The sequence below is a fragment of the Sesamum indicum genome, linkage group LG7 (assembly GCF_026168435.1).
Source record: "Sesamum indicum cultivar Baizhima isolate 11 linkage group LG7, ASM2616843v1, whole genome shotgun sequence".
NCBI classification, from domain to species: Eukaryota; Viridiplantae; Streptophyta; class Magnoliopsida; order Lamiales; family Pedaliaceae; genus Sesamum; species Sesamum indicum.
The window spans coordinates 4,841,964-4,861,568 of NC_142663.1; positions in this window are offsets into that span (position 1 = coordinate 4,841,964).

Below are 19,605 nucleotides of genomic sequence, written 5' to 3' on the forward strand. Positions count from 1 at the left end.
GATGTTACCATAGTTTCGCAATATTTTATGCTCATTATGAGTATTGTGTGTCTTTGTGGTCTATTTATATCCTTTGTAATATTTTTGTGTGCTTGCATAGATGTGTATTCTCATTTTTGTTTACCTGATGTGAAATAGTATTTATTGAAATGAAAAGCAATAATAGGATAGGAGAGAATGCATTGTCTCTCTTCTTTGTTTCTTTCAATATATCTCGTTAGCAAGATTGATCTTGGATTGATTTACTTTACTAGAGGGGATATAGTGAGAGAAAATGAGTGGATGATTGATAAAATTTGATAAATACCTCGAGTGGTTATGATCTTCAGGTACTTTTTGTCTATGTGTCTGTGTGTGTTTATATGTGTGCGTGTGCGGTGGGTGTGTGGGGGGGGTGTGTGGTGTGTGTGGTGTATGTGTGCGTGTGCGGTGGGTGTGTGTGTGCGTGTGCGTGTGCGGGGGGTGTGTGTGTGCTGGGTGTGTGGGGGGGGTGTGTGTGTATGGGTGTGGGGGGGGGGGAGCTCGGTAGAACATGTTTTACTTCCATTTTGAACATAGAAGAAGTAAGGTGTTGCTTTTATCTTTACACCAACGAATGCCATTTTTATCTTGTTACATTTGCCATTGTCTATCAATTTCTAAGTCTTCATTTCTATCAACACAATCCTTTTTCTCGCGCAGGATGTTACCATAGTTTCACAATATTTTATACTCATTATTGGTATTGTGTGTCTTTGTGGTCTATTTATGTCCTTTGTAACATTTTTGTGTGCTTGCATAGATGTGTATTCTCATTTTTGTTTACCTTATATGAAAGAGTATTTATTGAAATGAAGAGCAATAATAGGATAGGAGAGAGTGCATTGCCCCTCTTTATTTTTTTTTTTCAATATATCTCGTTAGCAAGATTGGTCTTGGATTGATTTTGAGAGAAAATGAGTGAATGATTAATAAAATCTGATAAATGCCTCGGGTGGTTATGATCTTCAGGTACTTTTTGTGTAACTATGTGTGTGTGGTGTGTCTGTTTATGTGTATGCGTGTGCGGTGTGTGTGGGGGGGGTGTGTGTGCGTGTGCGGTGGGTGTGTGTGTGTGTGCTAGGTGTGTGTGTGTGTGTGTGTGTGTGTGTGTGTGTTGGGTGTGTGCGTATGGGTGTGTGGGTGTGGGGGGGGGATCACGGTAGAACATATTTTACTTCCATTTTGAACATAGAAGAAGTGAGGTGTTGCTTTTATCTTTTGCACCAACGAATGCCATCTTTATCTTGTTACATTTGCCACTGTCCATCAATTTCTAAGTCTTCATTTCTATCTACACAATCTTTTTTCTCGCGCAGGATGTTACCATAGTTTCGCAACATTTTATACTCATTATAGATATTGCGTGTCTTTATGGTCTATTTATGTCCTTTGTAACATTTTTGTGTGCTTGCATAGATGTGTATTCTCATTTTTGTTTACCTTATATGAAAGAGTATTTATTGAAATGAAGAGCAATAATAGGATAGGAGAGAGTGCATTGCCCCTCTTCATTTTTCCTTTCAATATATCTCGTTAGCAAGATTGGTCATGGATTGATTTATTTACTAGAGGGGATATAGTGAGAGAAAATAAGTGGATGATTGATAAAATCTGATAAATGCCTCGGGTGTTTATGATCTTCAGGTACTTTTTGTGTAACTGTGTGTGTGTGGTGTGTGTGTTTATGTGTGTGCATGTGCGGTGTGTGTGTGTGTGTGTGTTTGTTGTGTGTGTGTGTTGGGTGTGTGTGTGTGTGTGCGTGGGGGGGGGGGTATGTGTGCACGTGTGCGTGTGCGGTGTGTGTGTGTCACGGTAGAACATGTTTTACTTCCATTTTGAACATAGAAGAAGTGAGGTGTTGCTTTTATCTTCTGCGCCAACGAATGCCATCTGCATCTTGTTACATTTGCCATTCTCTTTCAATTTCTAAGTCTTCATTTTTATCTACACAATCCTTTTTCTCGTGCAGGATGAGACCATAGTTTCGCAACATTTTATGCTCATTAAGTGTATTGTGTGTCTTTTGTGCTCTACTTATGTCCTTTCTAACCATTTTGTGTGCTTGCATAGATGTGTATTCTCATTTTTGTTTACCTAATATGAAAGAGTATTTATTGAAATGAAGGGCAATAACACGATAGGAGAAAGTCATTGTCCCTCTTCTTTTTTTCTTTGAATATATCTCATTCGCAAGAGTGGTCTTGGATTGATTTACTTTACAAGAGGGGATATAGTGAGAGAAAAAGAATGGATGATTGATAAAATTTGATAAATGCCTTATGTGGTTATGATCTTCTAACAATTCTTGAATTGGTTGTCAGGGACCACTACAAAATGTTGTAGTTTCGAACCTAGAGTTTGGTGTATTTAGCCATTTTGATTCCCTTCCTGCTATTAGCGGTCTCTATAATTTTCACATTTGAATCACATAGTAGTTTCTGTAGCATCACCTTAATATTTGAGTACTCGCATGGAAGAGCGAGAATGGTCCTTTTGCTCAGGAACAATTAATCAGTTATATATGTTGTAGCTGATGCTTGACTCATGCTTGTGCTTACATGTGACTTACTGTTTATCAGATAAAGAACTAATCATTCACCTGCCCAAGTTTCTGTTATTTTTCTGCCTTCAGGTACTTATGGGTAGTTTCGTACATATTTGAGAGGTAACAGTTTTCTAGTAAGGTGGTTTTGATATTGCAGCAACCAAGATATTAGGCCTATAAGATGTTGAATCTGTGGTGTTGCTTGATAAATGACACAGTTGTTCCTGTGACTCTTCTTTAGAAAAGATGATTCATTTACTGGAAGGAGACACTAGTTTTAACTTTTTTGAACGAGATAAGTTTCATGAAGTAATCAAAATACATTACTAGTTTTTATTCTAACTTTGTTAAAGGTTGAGGAATCTTGTGTGATTTATGTTTATTGTCGCTTACGCTTTTGCTGAAATGCCTTAGTAAATACAAAGCTAACACAGTGCTAATTGCTTTTTGTTAACCATCCCATGTATTCATAGCATTTTGGATTTTGGTTTACTCTCTGATCTCATGTTGCTTTTGAGTAGTATGGGTAGTTGGATTATCTTGAAGGTCATTTTCTATTTCTTTTTTGTTTTTTCTTTTTAAGGAATTGAAGGCACTTTTCTTAATTAGGTAAATTGCAGGTATAAATTGCAGGAATTGAAGCGCAGGCAAAGAAAGAGGAAGAGTAGGAAGGAGAAGAGGAAGAGGATGAGTCACCATTATTCAGATGATGATTCTTCTGATGATACTGCTGATCTGCGGCATAAAGGGAGGAGCAGGAAGGCATATTCACACTCTGATTCCAACGTCAGTACTTTAGATGATTCGCGAGTGGTAAGAACAAGAAGCGGTCTGAGAAGACGAGTAGGAAACATCGCCATGAAGAGGACTAGCTTCTACAGTGGGTAATATGTCTTGTGCTTTTAAGGTTCCTCTAAACTGCTACTAAGTGTGCCCTATTCAATCTTTAATCTGGTGGTTGACGAGCTTCTTGATGAAAACCACTCTAGCTTAGTTGTCAATGCATTAATTTGGTACATTTGTTGTTTTTTAGCTTGATGTAATGTATCATTTTAATTGCTTTGTTCTTCTGGTTGTAAGAATTCTGATATTTTTTTAATATTCTATGTGTGATTCCGACATGTCATGGGTCCTGTTAGTTGCAATACTACAGTAATGCTTTGTGAATGTTATTGAGTTTAAAGTTGTTTTACTTGTTGGTTGTTATTCGAAGCGCTGGGGAAGCCTGCCTGCGGGCATCAAGAAGAACTTAACTATTGCTACTCTTTTGAACCCAGTCCTATTTTCGGAGCAAAGAAGATTGCAGCATTTTCCAGTGTGTTTTATATATATTATTGTATTAAGACAATGATTTTGTGATTAATATTATCTAGTTTTTGTGTGTGTGTGCGTATGTGTGTGTTGTGTGTGTGTGGGTGGGCGTGTGTGTGTTGTGTGTGTGTGTGTGCGTGTACAGGGTGTGGGGGGGGTGTGCGTGTACATGTGCAGGGTGTGTGTAGGGGTGTGGGGGTGTAGGGGGGGATCACGGTAGAATATGTTTTACTTCCATTTTGAACATAGAAAAAGTGAGGTGTTGCTTTTATCTTCTGCACCAATGAATGCCATTTTTCTCTTGTTACATTTGCTATTCTCCTTCAATTTCTAAGTCTTCATTTCTATCTACACAACCCTTTTTTTCGTGCAGGATGTTACCATAGTTTCGCAATATTTTATGCTCATTACGGGTATTGTGTCTTTGTGGTCTATTTATGTCCTTTGTAATATTTTTGTGTGCTTGCATAGATGTATATTCTCAAATTTGTTTACCTGATATGAAAGAGTATTTATTGAAATGCAGAGCAATGACAGGATAAGAGAGAGTGCATTGTCTCTCTTCTTTTTTCTTTTTAATGTATCTCGTTCGCAAGATTGGTCTTGGATTGATTTACTTTACTAGAGGGGATATAGTGAGAGAAAATGAGTGGATGATTGATAAAATCTAATAAATGCCTCGGGTGGTTATGATACTCAGGTACTTTTTGTGTAAGTGTGTGTGTGTGGTGTGTGTGTTTATGTGTGTGCATGTTCGGTGGGTGTGTGTGTTTGTTGTGTGTGGGGGGGGTGCATGTGTGTGTGTGCGTGGGGTGTGTGGGGGAGGGAGTGTGTGTGTGTGTGTGTGTGTGCGTGTGTGCGGTGTGTGTGTGGGGGGGGTGTCTCACGGTAGAACATGTTTTAGTTCCATTTTGACATAGAAGAAGTGAGGTGTTGCTTTTATCTTCTGCGCCAACGAATGCCATTCGCGTCTTGTTACATTTGCCATTCTCTTTCAATTTCTAAGTCTTCATTTCTATCTATACAACTCTTTTTTTCGTGCAGGATGAGACCATAGTTTCGCAATATTTTATACTCATTATATGTATTGTGTGTCTTTTGTTGTCTATTTATATCCTTCGTAACATTTTTGTGTTCTTGCATAGATGTCTATTCTCATTTTTGTTACCTGATATGAAAGAGTATTTATTAAAATGAAGAGCAATAACAGGACAGGAGAGAGTGCATTGTCCCTCTTCTTTTTTCCTTTGAATATATCTCATTCGCAAGAGTGGTCTTGGATTGATTTACTTTGCAAGAGGGGATAGTGAGCGAAAAAGAATGGATGATTGATAAAATTTGATAAATGTCTTAGGTGGTTATGATCTTCTAACCAATTCTTGAATTGGTTGCCGGCGACCACAACAAAATGTTGTAGTTTTGAACCATGAGTTTGGTGTGTTTAGCCAATTTAATTCCCTTTCTGCTATTAGCGGTCTCTATAATTTTCACCCTTGAATCACATAGCAGTTTTTGTAGCATCACCTTGATTTTTGGGTACCCACATGGAAGAGGGAGAATGGTCCTTTTGCTCAGGAACAATTAATCTATATGATGTAGCTGATGCTTGACTCATGCTTGTGCTTACATGTGGCTTACTGTTTATCAGGTAAACAACTAATAATTCACCTGCCCAAGTTTTTGTTATTTTTCTGCCTTCAGGTAGTTATGGTCAGTTTCGTACATATTTGAGTGGTAACAGTTTCCTAGTAATGTGGTTTTGGTATTGCAGAAACCAACGTATTAGGCGTATAAGTTGTTGAATCTGTGGTGTTGCTTGATAAATGGCACAACTGTTCCTGTGGCTCTTCTTTAAAAAGATGATTCTTTTACTGGAAGGAGACACTACCTTTAAGTTTTTGGAAGAGAGATAAGTTTCATGAAGTAATCAAAATCAATTACAAGTTTTTATACTAACTTTGTTAAAGCTTGAGGCGTCTTGTGTGATTTATGTTTCTTGTCGCTTAGGCTTTTGCTGAAATGCCTTAGTAAATAATAAGCTAACACAGTGCTAATTGCTTTTTGTTAACCATCCCATGTATTCATAGCATTTTGGATTTTGGTTTACTTTCTGATCTCATATTATTTTGAGTAGTATGGGTAGTTGGATTACCTTGAAGGTCCTTTTCTATTTCTTTTTTGTTTTTTCTTTTTAAGGAATTGAAGGCACTTTTCTTAATTAGGTAAATTGCACGTATAAATTGCAGGAATTGAAGCACAGACAAAGAAAGAGGAAGAGTAGGAAGGAGGAGTCACCATCATTCAGATGATGATTCTTCTGATGATACTGCTGATCTACGCAATAAACGGAGGAGGAGCAGGAAGGCATATTCAGTCTCTAATTCCAACGTTAGTACTTTAGATGAGTTGCGACTGGAAGGAACAAGAAGCTGTCTGAGAAGACGAGCAGGAAACATCACCATAAAGAGGACTAGCTTCTACAGTGGGTGATATGTCTTGTGCTTTTAAGGTTCCTCTAAACTACTGCTAAGTGTTCCCTATTCAATCTTTAATCTGGTGGTTGATGAGCTTCTTGATGAAAATCACTCTAGCTTAGTGGACGATGCATTAGTTTGGTACATTTGTTATTTTTCAGTTTGATGTAATGTATAAATTTAATTGCTCTGTTCTTTTGGTTGTAAGAATTCTGATATTTTTTTAGTATTCTATGTGTGATTCCGACATGTGATGGATCTTGTTAGTTGAAATGCTACAGTAATGCTTTGGAATGTTATTGAGTTTAAAGTTGTTTTACTTGTTGGTTGTTATTCGAAGCTTTGGAGAAGCCTGCCTGTGGGCATCAAGAAGAGCTTAAGTATTGCTGCTCTTTTGAACCCAGTGCTATTTTTGGAGCAAAGAAGGTTGCAGCATTTTCCAGTGTGTTTTATATATGTAATTGTATTAGGGCAATGATTTTGTGATTAATATTATCTAGTTTCTCGATCAATCTCTCTGAAAATCATGATCTGTTGTAGCAGGTTCCTATTGAGATCATGATGTCATGGAATATATATTTTATATGTTCTAATCGGCTAATGCATTTCTTTTTCAATTTTATCGACCACAAACTTAAAAAGTTTGCTGAATGATGCCCCCGCCTTGTTCTGGCTTTTCCATTTTCTTGTTTATGCATCTTTTTGTGTGTGTGTGAGTGAGTGAGTGAGTGTGTGTGTGTGTGTTTGTGTGTGTGCGTGTGCGATGGGGGTGTGTGTGTGTGTTTGTGTGTGTGCGTGTGCGGTGGGGGTGTGTGTGTGTGTTGTGTGTGTGTGTGTGTGTGTGGGTGTGTGTGTGTGCGTGTGCAGGGTGTGTGTGGGGGGGGTGTGCATGTGCGTGTACATGTGGGGTGTGTGGGTGTGGGTGTGGGGGTGTTGGGGGGGGTCACAGTAGAATATGTTTTACTTCCATTTTGAATATAGAAAAAGTGAGGTGTTGCTTTTATCTTCTGAACGAATGAATGCCATTTTTCTCTTGTTACATTTTCTATTCTCCTTCAAGTTCTAAGTCTTCATTTCTATCTACACAACCCTTTTTTTCGTGCAGGATGTTACCATAGTTTTGCAATATTTTATGCTCATTACGGGTATTGTGTCTTTGTGGTCTATTTATGTCCTTTGTAATATTTTTGTGTGCTTGCATAGATGTGTATTCTCATTTTTATTTACCTGATATGAAAGAGTATTTATTGAAATGTATAGCAATAACAGGATAGGAGATAGTGCATTGTCTCTCTTCTTTTTTCCTTTCAATATATCTCGTTACGAAGATTCGTCTTGGATTGATTTACTTTACTAGAGGGAAAATAGTGAGAGAAAATGAGTGGATAATTGACAAAATCTTATAAATGCCTTGGGTGGTTCTGATCTTCAGGTACTTTTTATCTAAGTGTGTGTGTGTGGTGTGTGTGTTTATGTGTGTGCGTGTGCAGTGGGTGTGTGTGTTTGTTGTGTATGGGGGGGTGTGTGTTGGGTGTGTGTGTGTGTGTGTGTGTGTGGGCGGGGGAGGGGGATGTGCATGTGTGTGTGTGCGTGGGGTGTGTGTGGGGGGGAGTGTGTGTGGTGTGCATGCGTGTGCGGTGTGTGTGGGGGGGTGTCACGGAAGAACATGTTTTAGTTCCATTTTGAACATAGAAGAAGTGAGGTGTTGCTTTTACCATCTGCGCCAACGAATGTCATCCGCGTCTTGTTATATTTGTCATTCTCTTTCAATTTCTAAGTCTTCATTTCTATCTATACAACCCTTTTTTTCGTACAGGATGAGACCATAGTTTTGCAAAATTTTATGCTCATTATGTGTATTGTGTGTCTTTTGTGGTCTATTTATGTCCTTCGTAGCATTTTTATGTGCTTGCATAGATGTGTATTCTCATTTTTGTTACCTGATATGAACGAGTATTTATTGAAATGAAAAGTAATAACAGGATAGGAGAGAGTGCATTGTCTCTCTTCTTTTTTCCTTTGAATATATCTCATTCGGAAGAGTGGTCTTGGATTGATTTACTTTGCAAGAGGGGAAATAGTGAGAGAAAAAGAATGGATGATTGATAAAATCTGATAAATGCCTTAGGTGGTTATGATCTTCTAACCAATTCTTGAATTGGTTGCCGGTGACCACAACAAAATGTTGTAGTTTTGAACCCTGAGTTTGGTGTTTTTAGCCATTTTGATTCCCTTCCTACTATTATCGGTCTCTATAATTTTCACCCTTGAATCACATAGCAGTTTCTGTAGCATCACCTTGATTTTTGGGTACCTGCATGGAAGAGGAAGAATGGTCCTTTTGCTCAGGAACAATTAATCAATTATATATGATGTAGTTGATGCTTGACTCATGTTTCTGCTTACATGTGGCTTACTATTTATCCGGTAAAGAACTAATCATTCACCTGCCCAAGTTTCTGTTATTTTTTTGCATTCAGGTAGTTATGGGCAGTTTCGTACATATTTGAGTGGTAACAGTTTCCTAGTAATATGGTTTTGGTATTGAAGAAACCAAGATATTAGGCCTATAAGTTGTTGAATCTGTGGTGTTGCTTGATAAATGGCACAGCTGTTCCTGTGGCTCTTCTTTAGAAAGATGATTCATTTACTGAAAGGAGACACTAGCTTTAAGATTTTGGAAGAGATATAAGTTTCCCGAAGTAATCAAAATCCATTAGAAGTTTTTATGATAACTTTGTTAAAGCTTGAGGCGTCTTGTGTGATTTATGTTTCTTGTCGCTTAGGCTTTTGCTGAAATGCCTTAGTAAATACAAAGCTAACCCAGTGCTAATTGCTTTTGTTAACCATCCCATGTATCATAGCATTTTGGATTTTGGTTTACTTTCTGATCTCATGTTGCCTTTGAGCACTATGGGTAGTTGGATTACCTTGAAGGTACTTTTCTATTTCTTGTTTGTTTTTCTTTTTAAGGAATTGAAAGCACTTTTCTGAATTAGGTAAATTTCAGGAACTAGAGCGCAGGCGAAGAAATAGGAAGAGTAGGAACGAGAAGAGGAGGAGGAGGAGTCACCATCATTCAGATGATTATTCTTCTGATGATTCTGATGATCTGCGGCATAAAGGGAGGAGCAGGAAGGTATATTTAGACTCTGATTCCGACGTTAGTACTTCAGATGATTCGCGAGTGGTAGGGGCAAGAAGCAGTCTGAGAAGAAGAGCAGGAAACATCGTCATGAAGAGGACTAGCTTCTATAGTGGGTGATATGTCTTGTGGTTTTAAGGTTCCTCTAAACTGCTGCTAAGTGTGCCCTATTTAATCTTTAATCTAGTGGTTGATGAGCTTCTTTGATTTAAACCACTTTAGCTTAGTGACAATGCATTAGTATGGTGCATTTGCTATTTTTCAGTTTGATGTAATGTATCATTTTAATTGCTTTGTTCTTCTGGTTGTAAGAATTCTGATATTTTCTGAGTATTCTATGTGTGATTCTGACATGTAACTGGTCCTGTTAGTTGAAATATTGTAGTAATGCTTTGAATTTTATTGAGTTTAAAGTTGTTTTACTTGTTGGTTGCTGTTAGATGCTTTGGGGGAAGCCTGCCTGTGGGCATCAAGAAGAGCTTAACTATTGTTGCTCTTTTGAACCCAGTGCTATTATTGGAGCAAAGAAGGTTGCAGCATTTTCCAGTGTGTTTTATATATGAAATTGTATTAGGGCAATAATTTTGTGATTAATATTATCTAATTTTTAGATCAACCTCTCTGAAAATTATGATCTGGTGTAGCAAGTTTCTATTGAGATCATGATGTCAAGGAATATATTTTTATATGTTCTAATCAGCTACTGCATTTCTTTTCAATTTTATCGATCACAAACTTGAGAAGTTTTGCTGAATGATGCCCCCCTCTTTATTTCGGCTTTTCCATTTTCTTGTCTGTGCGTCTTTTTTTGTTTTTTTTGTGTATATGTATGTGTGGGGTGTGGGTGTGGGGGGGTGTGTGTGGGTGTGTGGGGTGTGGGTGTGTATGGGGGGTGTGTGTGGGTGTGTGCGGGTGTGTGTGTTTATTGTATGTGTGTGTGTGTATGAGTGTATATGAGTGTGTGTGGGGTGTGTGGGGGGGTGTAGGGTGTGTGTGAACATCGCTGCCTTCGAGATGGTGATGAACTTGTATGGACAATCGGGTCCTATAATGGCTATATTATTTGTTACCACTTGCAAGGAAAGCACATGAGTGGTTCACCAACTTGTCCCGTAGAAGCATTGAGTCATACGAGCAGCTTATACAGAAATTTTCTTTCCATTTTGCTAGCAAGAAGAAGCAAAAGACGAGGAGACCTTGAAAAGCTTCATGGGCAGGTTCAATAATGAAATACTGGAAGTCCAGGACCTGCGAATAGATATGATGGTCAGCATTTTAATACATGGATTGAAGAAAGGCCCGTTCACGTCTGCGCTCGCACGCGACCCCCCTAGTGATGTAGAGCAATTAATGACCCTGGTTCAAAAATACATCGATGAGGAAGAAATGAATGCGATGAAAGACTTCGAGCGTAAGGAGAGGGAGCAAGCATACCGACGACCACAAGAAACCAGAGAAGGTGGTGGGGCGAGAACAAAGAATGATAAACCAAGGGAGCCTAAATATCAGCCCAAGTATCACAACTACACTCCCTTGACTATGTCGCGAGAAAAGGCTTTGTTGATGGTAGAGAATGCAGATGTGTTAAAATGGCTTTGTTGAAAGCTTTGTTGTTGGGTTACCTTGATATCTATGAAATCGCTATTATGTGTTTATCTATGATTGTGTTGTACAGATGTCAGATGAATGATTAAGTAATCGTATAATTGATTGTTGAATGAAGTAAATGAAAAAGTTATTAATGAGGAAATAATTATTAAATAAAATTGAATGATGAAGTTAACGATATGATATTGTGATTTAAAATAAAATATGGTTTACCTAATTGGGAGGGAGCATACTGCTTTGGCTTATGATGATATGATTAATGAAAGTTGTGTGATGTCATTAATCAATGGAAATAATGTGACATATTATAGGAGTTATGTGTTGTGTGATATGATTGATGGTGGGATACCATACGAGCTATATGTTGTGTGGTATCATTAATGGTGGAGTATCATACGAGCTGTGTGTTGTGTGATATCGAGAAAAAAGGAGATATTGTAATTGAGATGATGATAACCGGTAAGACCATTGGGTTATGCACTCCAGCTTGGTAAGTAGGGCCGTAGAAAAATAAACGATAACATTAGATATTATGTTGTGGATGATATATGATTGTAGCCATGTATTATGTCTTACATTTGTTGTTATTATATGACGAATATTGGTTGGTTAGTATGATTATTTTAGGGTTTAGTTGCTACAAATATATATATATGACTGGTTTATGCTTACTGAGTTGGCAACTCATTCTTTGCCACGTACTTTTTTAGAAGATAGATTGCAATGACTCATCTAGCTAGATCATAGCCAATTGTCAGACTTATAGATGGGTCAGCAGTGTCATCTTAAGTCAGGAGTTCTAGCTACATATTTACAAAAATTTTAAACTGTGACTAAATTGGTATATTAAGTATTGTTATAACTAGAAATTCTACTTTTCTTGTCTTTTTTTTTTTTCATATGTTTTAGTGAAGAATACTATACCAAGATTTTGATGAAGTATTTATTCTCTTGAGGTATATATATAAAGTATTGATTATATCAGATGTCCTATCGGGTTAAATGTGGGGTTATTACATAGTCGAATGTGATTTCGAAGGGGGTGTCACAAGGGACGGGGTCCTGAAAAGCTCCCCCCAACCCCGGGTGATTTGATTAAAAAGAACCCTAGACCCTAGACTTAAGCCCCAATCCCAAAAGTGCAAATTTCGCAAAGTTGAAATGGTAAGTTGACACACAAAAAGAAAGTTTAGACACCAAAATATAAAAACGGGCATAGTTTGGATGGCAAAGTGTAATCGACCTTATATATAGCTACACTTATTGAGTAGGCAACTCATTCCTTGCCGCGTTTTTTTTTTAAGTGGATACACCACAGTAACTAGGCAAATTAAATCATAAGCCGATCATCAATATTAATAGGTGGGTCTGAAGTGATAATTTGAGTTGGAATCTTAGCTACATAATTACATATATATGTAGGTATGTATTTACAATTTTGTAATAACTAAAAAAACTTCACTTTTCTCCTTTCTTGATGTTCATAAATGCTAAAGTTGAGGATTAAATATAACATTTTAATGATGTATGTCATTATTTGATACGTATAGGCCCCGTTTGGTTCGTTTGATTAGGTATGATAAAATTATTTAGGAAAAATTGCATAATACCCCCTGTGTTATGCTAAAATTGTACAAAACTTACCTGTGTTAAATAAATAGCCATAAAAGACCTTGTGAATTTTGAAACCCTGCAAAAAAAATTCTCTCAGTCCAAAAGTGATGGAAGGTGTTGTGCACGCGGTGGAAATGAGAGTAGAGCTTTTTTTTATCCTATTTCAGCTTTTTTGGTAGTGCAATGTACAAAATACCCTTCTCCTTCATTATATATACAACTTAACATCCCCTCACAAACATACTACAAAAATAGGATTTTAAGTGAGCAAATTTTCAATTTGTCCCTTTTATAAATAAAAATCATATATTATAAATTAAATTAAATTATTATTTAATTTAATATTTTTTCATATTTATTTATAAAATATACTAAATCAATATAACAATATTATATCAGATTTTTTAACTTTTATAAATGTTATATTATTAATCAAATTAAACTATTATTTAATTTAAATGTATTTTAATATTTATTTATAAAATATACTAAATAAATATAAAAATACCTAATATTTATATTAAATTTTTGAACTTAAATAAAATATTATATTAAAACTATTAATATATATTTAGATTAAGCATTTACTATTTTTTTATTATTTTAAAATTTTATTAAATTAAATACTTTACTACATTATTATTTAATTTAAATATATGTTAATATTTGTTTATGAAATATACTAAATAAATAAAAAATACTTAAAAATTATATCAATTTTTTTAACGTATATAAATTATTATATTTAAATTATTAATATATATTTAAATTAAACATTTAATATTTTTATTATTTCTAAATTTTGTTGAATTAAATAATTTTAATTAATTTTTATTTATTAATTCTTCTCCGTCGTCTTCTCCAACGCCGACGAGTCGTCGGCGGTGATTAAAATTAACAATCTTGATCTCATTGGAATCGTCTCGACGAGGGGAGTCTCACGGTGGTAGTCTCAGGCCGTGATTCGTCAAGACAGTGGCAAATCGACGCAACAAACATCACGACAGAAATAAATTTAAAAATTTTGGATCTCAACAAAAGCTTGATGAAAATGAGCAAGGTTGGTCTTGTTCGAATCTTCACGTCGAGGCGAGTCTATTGGTGGTGATCCCAGGCCGAAATTCATCCGGACGATGATGAATTGAAGCCAAGAAGCTTTGACGGTCGTGCTCGAAGCCCAGTCTTTCCAGTCAATAAAAGTTAAAATTGATGGTATGGATATGTTCGTATTGAGAAGAGAATTCCAATGGTATAATTCATGGTTGGAAATTCTTTTCCGACGACGACGGAATCATAAAAAGAATATTCGGAAAGAAATAGTCTATATAATATATACGATATGTATAATGTATATATAAATAATATAAATAAAAATATATTTAAATTACTTTAGATTTGGATCGTTTATTTTTTACATTCAAATATCAATGGTTGTTATAAGAAGGGTATAACGGTCAATTTAGCAAAAATTTAATGTCGTTAGGGTTCATCTAACGGAATGAGTATGCAACAATTTAGAAAGCATACGAATTCTTTTACTTATTTTTTTAATATAGGGGGTTTTTAACTAAATTTTAAAAATACAAAGAATTTATGCAATTTTTACTTTTTGTAGTACAGAAAGAATAACTTATGGTTTGTGATCATTAATACCTATCACATCAAAGAGACGGGCTTGAGTAATGGCAGTGGATTCCATTGCCGTAAGTTTCTAGGGTTTCAATTTGGTCCTGTAAAACTGAAAAATTCACAATTTCAGTCCAAATTTGGCCGGAAAATTTTGTGGATCGCCGAAAAAAGTCACATGCGATGCATGTGACTTTTAAAATTGGGGGCTCGATCCTGATTGGCTGGAGAAGTTGACGTGGCGCATACGTGGAAATTAAAAAAAAAATCGACAGAAAATCAAAGTCTTGAAATCCCCACCATTCGCCGCCACCTTCTCTCTTCAATTCCGCCGCCGTTACTTGGAATTTCTAGCCACCACATATACCATTCGATTACCCATAATAAGGAGAACAAAACCCCTCAACCAATTTTGCGATCCGACCACGACAACGACTGGGCTTTGAAATTGACCGCCGCGGACAATTTCCGTCGATTCGCCGGCGACAGGACGACCCACGATCGCGGATTGGTACCATTGGATTCGTCTCCTCACTGCGCTTCTAATGGGAGTAGTCTCATCCATTTTCATCAACTAGGTGCAAAGATCCATCGTTTTGAAGATCTCAGTCGTCGTCCGCCGTGACTGCACCTTCCGCCAGCGTTTTCTCTTTCGTCTGAACGAACCACCGGCTCGGAAGACCATCGTTGAACGCCTCTCGTTCTGGCGAATCTTTTGAGACCAGTCCCATCAATTTTGGTCACCTCTGTGCAAAGATCGGACAAAAGCCGTCCTCCGCCTTTGCCATTCTTTTGAGATCGTTTTTTTTTTTTTTAAATTTCCACGTATGTGCCACATATGCACCACATCAGCTTCTCCAGCCAATCAGAATCGAGCCCCAATTTTAAAAGTCACATGCATCGCATGTGACTTTTTCCGGCGACCCACAAAATTTTCCGGCCAAATTTGGACTGAAATTGCGAATTTTTCAGTTTTACGGGACCAAATTGAAACCCTAGAAATTTACGGGACTAAAACAAAAATGGCCTATAGCTGTGGGACGAAAATTGTCTTTTGCCCTAAAAAATTAATATTTTGGTATTTATAGGGGTGTTGGAAATTATATGGTGTGGTGAGTTATATATATTTAAGGTGTGCCTCATACCATATCAAATTACTTTTTTACCCTTACAATTTAATATTTTTTATTAATGTACATCATACAGCCCCCCACTCTCGGACAGAATATGCACACTCGGTGTAATATTTTGTCGGAGCGTAAACACGTTTCTGAATCGAGTTAACACATCGGAGTGGATGGGTGGGTAGTCGTTTATTATTATCAATTCATTGAAGGTGTACGAATATGCTTGGTCAATAGTGTCTGGTGCCCAGCTCGAGCTGGGGGTGGCCCTCGGTCGCGGGGTGCACCAGGTGGTGCGCTGGGGGAGCGCAAGCGCGAGCTGGTGCACCAGAGGAACGCACGAGCCTGTGCCTCGAGCTGCTTCAACTGGTGCACCAGGGGAGTGCACTAGTGCGCTGGGGGGCGTACTCGGGCTCGAGTTCGGCTTGAGTCTTCAAGTGTTGTGAGGAGGTGCTTATTTTTGCGTCCCCTGGGTTTTGAACCCAGGTCAAAAGAGTGGTAAGTGAGAACTCCTACCACTACACCATCAAATATTTCTTAACAATATTTGCTCTCATTCTCTATTAATAGAGGTTATTCAGAATTTATTCATCTTTTGCGCCGAATTCTTTCATTCATTTTGAGAAATTCGACGTCATCTTCAAGAGATAAGATTCCCCATAAACAATTCTTACATTTGGTAATGGAGCCCCCCAAGATTTTGGAGAGGGTGAAGCGGCGCAATTTTTTTTTAAGGACGTAGCCTCTTGGGGTGATTTTTTCACCATCCATTAGGTTGAAATTTTTGTACGTAACTCGATAGTATTCCATATTCATAAATGTAGTCACTACACTTATGTTGTTTTGTTCTCTTATAATTTGTATTCATTAGATGTTGCCTCTAGGGATGTTTTTGCTCAAGCCCCATAGTTAGGTTTTACCAAATTCGAAAAGGGGAGCAAAATTTTCCGATTCCAATATTTTTAAGAGGGGACCTTGCCTCAAGAATTCGATAAAGGGACGTTGCCTCAAAGGATACTTCATGTCCCGGAGTCGATTTTTCACCAACTTCAAAGGGATGTAAAGTTTCTGGAGCGACATTATTGATGATGATCTCAATGAAAGTTCCATTTAGGGGGTCCCGGGACAATAGCGACTTTTGTCTATATGACAATGACGATTTTTGCCTCTAAGGTCCTCGTGAAACTTCAAGGATCTCTATGTCTAAATTTGTTTCGTTTGTTGGGACGACGACAAGAAAACCAACTTCATTACTTAAAATTCAGAATACAAAGTTTTAGGAAAAATCAAAAGGGGAGAAGGATATGTCGAGCTACTACTCGAGTTTTCTCCTATTACAAGTGACTAGTCAAAAAATAATTTTTTCCGCTACGTGAAATTTGAGTTCCTCCTTCATGGCTTGTTGATCTTTTTGAGTTCACGGGATGACTCCTGCGGTGGGATAGTTATCCTCACGAGGAGTTTGCACATTCGACCCACGGTCAAATTGGCGTCCTTGTGCATAGTGGTTGACATATTCCTTTAAGTGTCCCTGCTGGATCAATTTTTCTATCTCATTCTTCAGGTGATGGCATTCCTCCGTCGTATGTCCCTTGTCTCGGTGAAAGCGACAATATTTGTCGGATTTGAGTCTCTTGGGGTTATCTTTCATCTTTGTCGGCCATTGATTAATTAGCCCTTGCTAGTCCGCCACCATTAATATCTCCCCCCTGGGAGCATTCAAAGGGGTATAGTGAGCGAACCCCGCCGGAGGTACATGCTTGCGTTCCTCTTTCTTTTTCGGCTCTTTTTCCTCTTCCCAGCCCTTCCTTTTGCCGCTAAGGGAAGGATCCAAAGCATTAGACTCCTCAATCCGGATGTATTTCTGGAAGCGCACGAGTAAATCTTCCATAGTGCTAGAGGGCTTGCCAGCTATAGACTCTTTGAATCTTCCCGATTGTAGATTATGTTGGACAATACTGGCTAACAACTCTTGATTAACATGGGGAACTTCATGTACTGCGTCCACGAATCTTTGGATGTAGTCTCTCAAAGTTTCGCCCTCCCTTTGGCGAATGGTGAATGGAGATGCAGCCATTTTCGGAACTTTTTTGTTCATGGAGAAGTGATGCAAGAAATGTTGAACCAATTGCTCGAGGCTAGAAATAGTTCCAGCGGGCAGTTGGTTGAACCAGGCTAACGCACGTTTCGACAGCATAGTGCGGAAGATCTTGCAGTAAGCGGCGTCACTCAGATCGTACCAATCAATCTTGGCGTAAAATTTGTCTAAGTGTTCTTGTGGGTCTCCCGTTCCATCATACTCCGATAGATTCGACACCTTGAGACCAGCTGGGAGCGCCTCGGCCAGAATGTTGGAGGCAAATGGGCTCCGTCTTGGAGGTGCCACAGCCAATGGCAAGTAGGAATTCTCGGCTCTCCGAGTTGGTGGGGGAGCGGAAGATTCTCGATTATGGAGATTCCGATCTTGAGTTTGTGCAACTTCAGGTCTGGAGATCTGACTGTTTACTTCTTCTCGCCTCTGCTCCTCCTTCTCGGGAGTCGAAGATAGTTCTCGACTTCTACAAGGGGAAGGAGGGGGCGGGTTCACTGGTTGTTGCGCCACAAATTGGGCCACGGCTTGAGCCGCAGCTCGAGTAGACACATCTCGTATCAAGGCTAGCAAGGCCTCCTGTGTCAGCTGAATCATCGGTTCATGGGATGGAGCATCCGGGGGGATTACGATGATTGGGGGCACGGCCGAAGATTGTTGATGCGACGAGGGGACTCCCCCATTGAGGGGTGCCTGCTCATGCATCAGGGGGGTTACCTCCTGAGGAACTGACTGTTCGCCAGGCGGGTTCTGTTCCATTCCGTTTACTTGGGCTTCTCGGATTACGTCTAGATCATGTACGTCACGGGCTCGAGACCTAGTCTGCATGCTCAGCGTCGAGGTAAAATGTTTCCCACAAACGGCGCCAATAATGTGGTTGAGGTTTTTTTGCTAAAGGATAAAATCGGGATTTTTACTACGACGCAATTGCACATCAGGTGAAATGCAATTTTCGAAAAGGGGTGCTGATTTCAAGAGAGATGGGTCTAATCAATGAATAGTAACCCTTATAAAAAATTAATATTTTGGTATTTATAGGGGTGTTGGAAATTATATGGTGTGGTGAGTTATATATATTTAAGATGTGCCTCATACATATCAAATTACTTTTTTACCCTTACAATTTAATATTTTTTATTAATGTACATCAACGTGCATATATTAAGTAATTTTTTATACTTTAAAATATATCATAAATAAGATAAATATATAAATTATTGTATTACTTTAATAAAAAAGAGATAATAAAATAGAACTTATCAATTAATGCAAATTTTAAAAAATTTAGTAAGTTAGTTATTTTATCTTGAAGAACATTTTTTACTTCACAAAAAATTGGTACGACGGGATCATTAACCGCCATTTATAAATTTGGAAGAAATTTCTTTTTTTATATTAGTATAAATAAAGTGATGCAGACCCCATATTAATATGGTCCAAATGTAAAAAAGTGCAACTAGCATAACAATAAGCGTGATCATATTAATATCTTATAGCTATAAAACATTCGATTTAGCTATAACTATTATATAAATGATGAACCCGTTACTATAATCCTACAAAATATAGAATAGACTGAATCACTTGTCGTAATCAATCTATTACAAGAAGTGATCTGCGTTTAAAAATGGACATGAGACGTATTTTACGAGAAGTGGCAGTCCGTTGGATTTGAATTAGCAGAGGCATATGCAATTAAAGGCAATGTTCTGCGGACAAGGACGATGAGTCTCTGCTGTTTCATTGGAGAAGCCCATAAATGTTGATGTTGAAATACGTTAGTATTAAGACACAAGAAACAGATTGGGCCAATGTTCTGCCCAATAGGCTGCGAAATACATCCTATCTCGGATCTCTCATTAATAATTCTGATCCGCTGTTCGCTTAAGCCCAAATTTATTGCACGCTTCACTCCATGTAAATCTTTAATCGTAGTAGTTTTTTAAATATTATGGTAAAAAGATTTAATATAATTATGAATACCTCTTGTTGTTTAGAAAATTTTGAATAATCAATTCATTTCATATTAAATATTAATATAAGCAGTT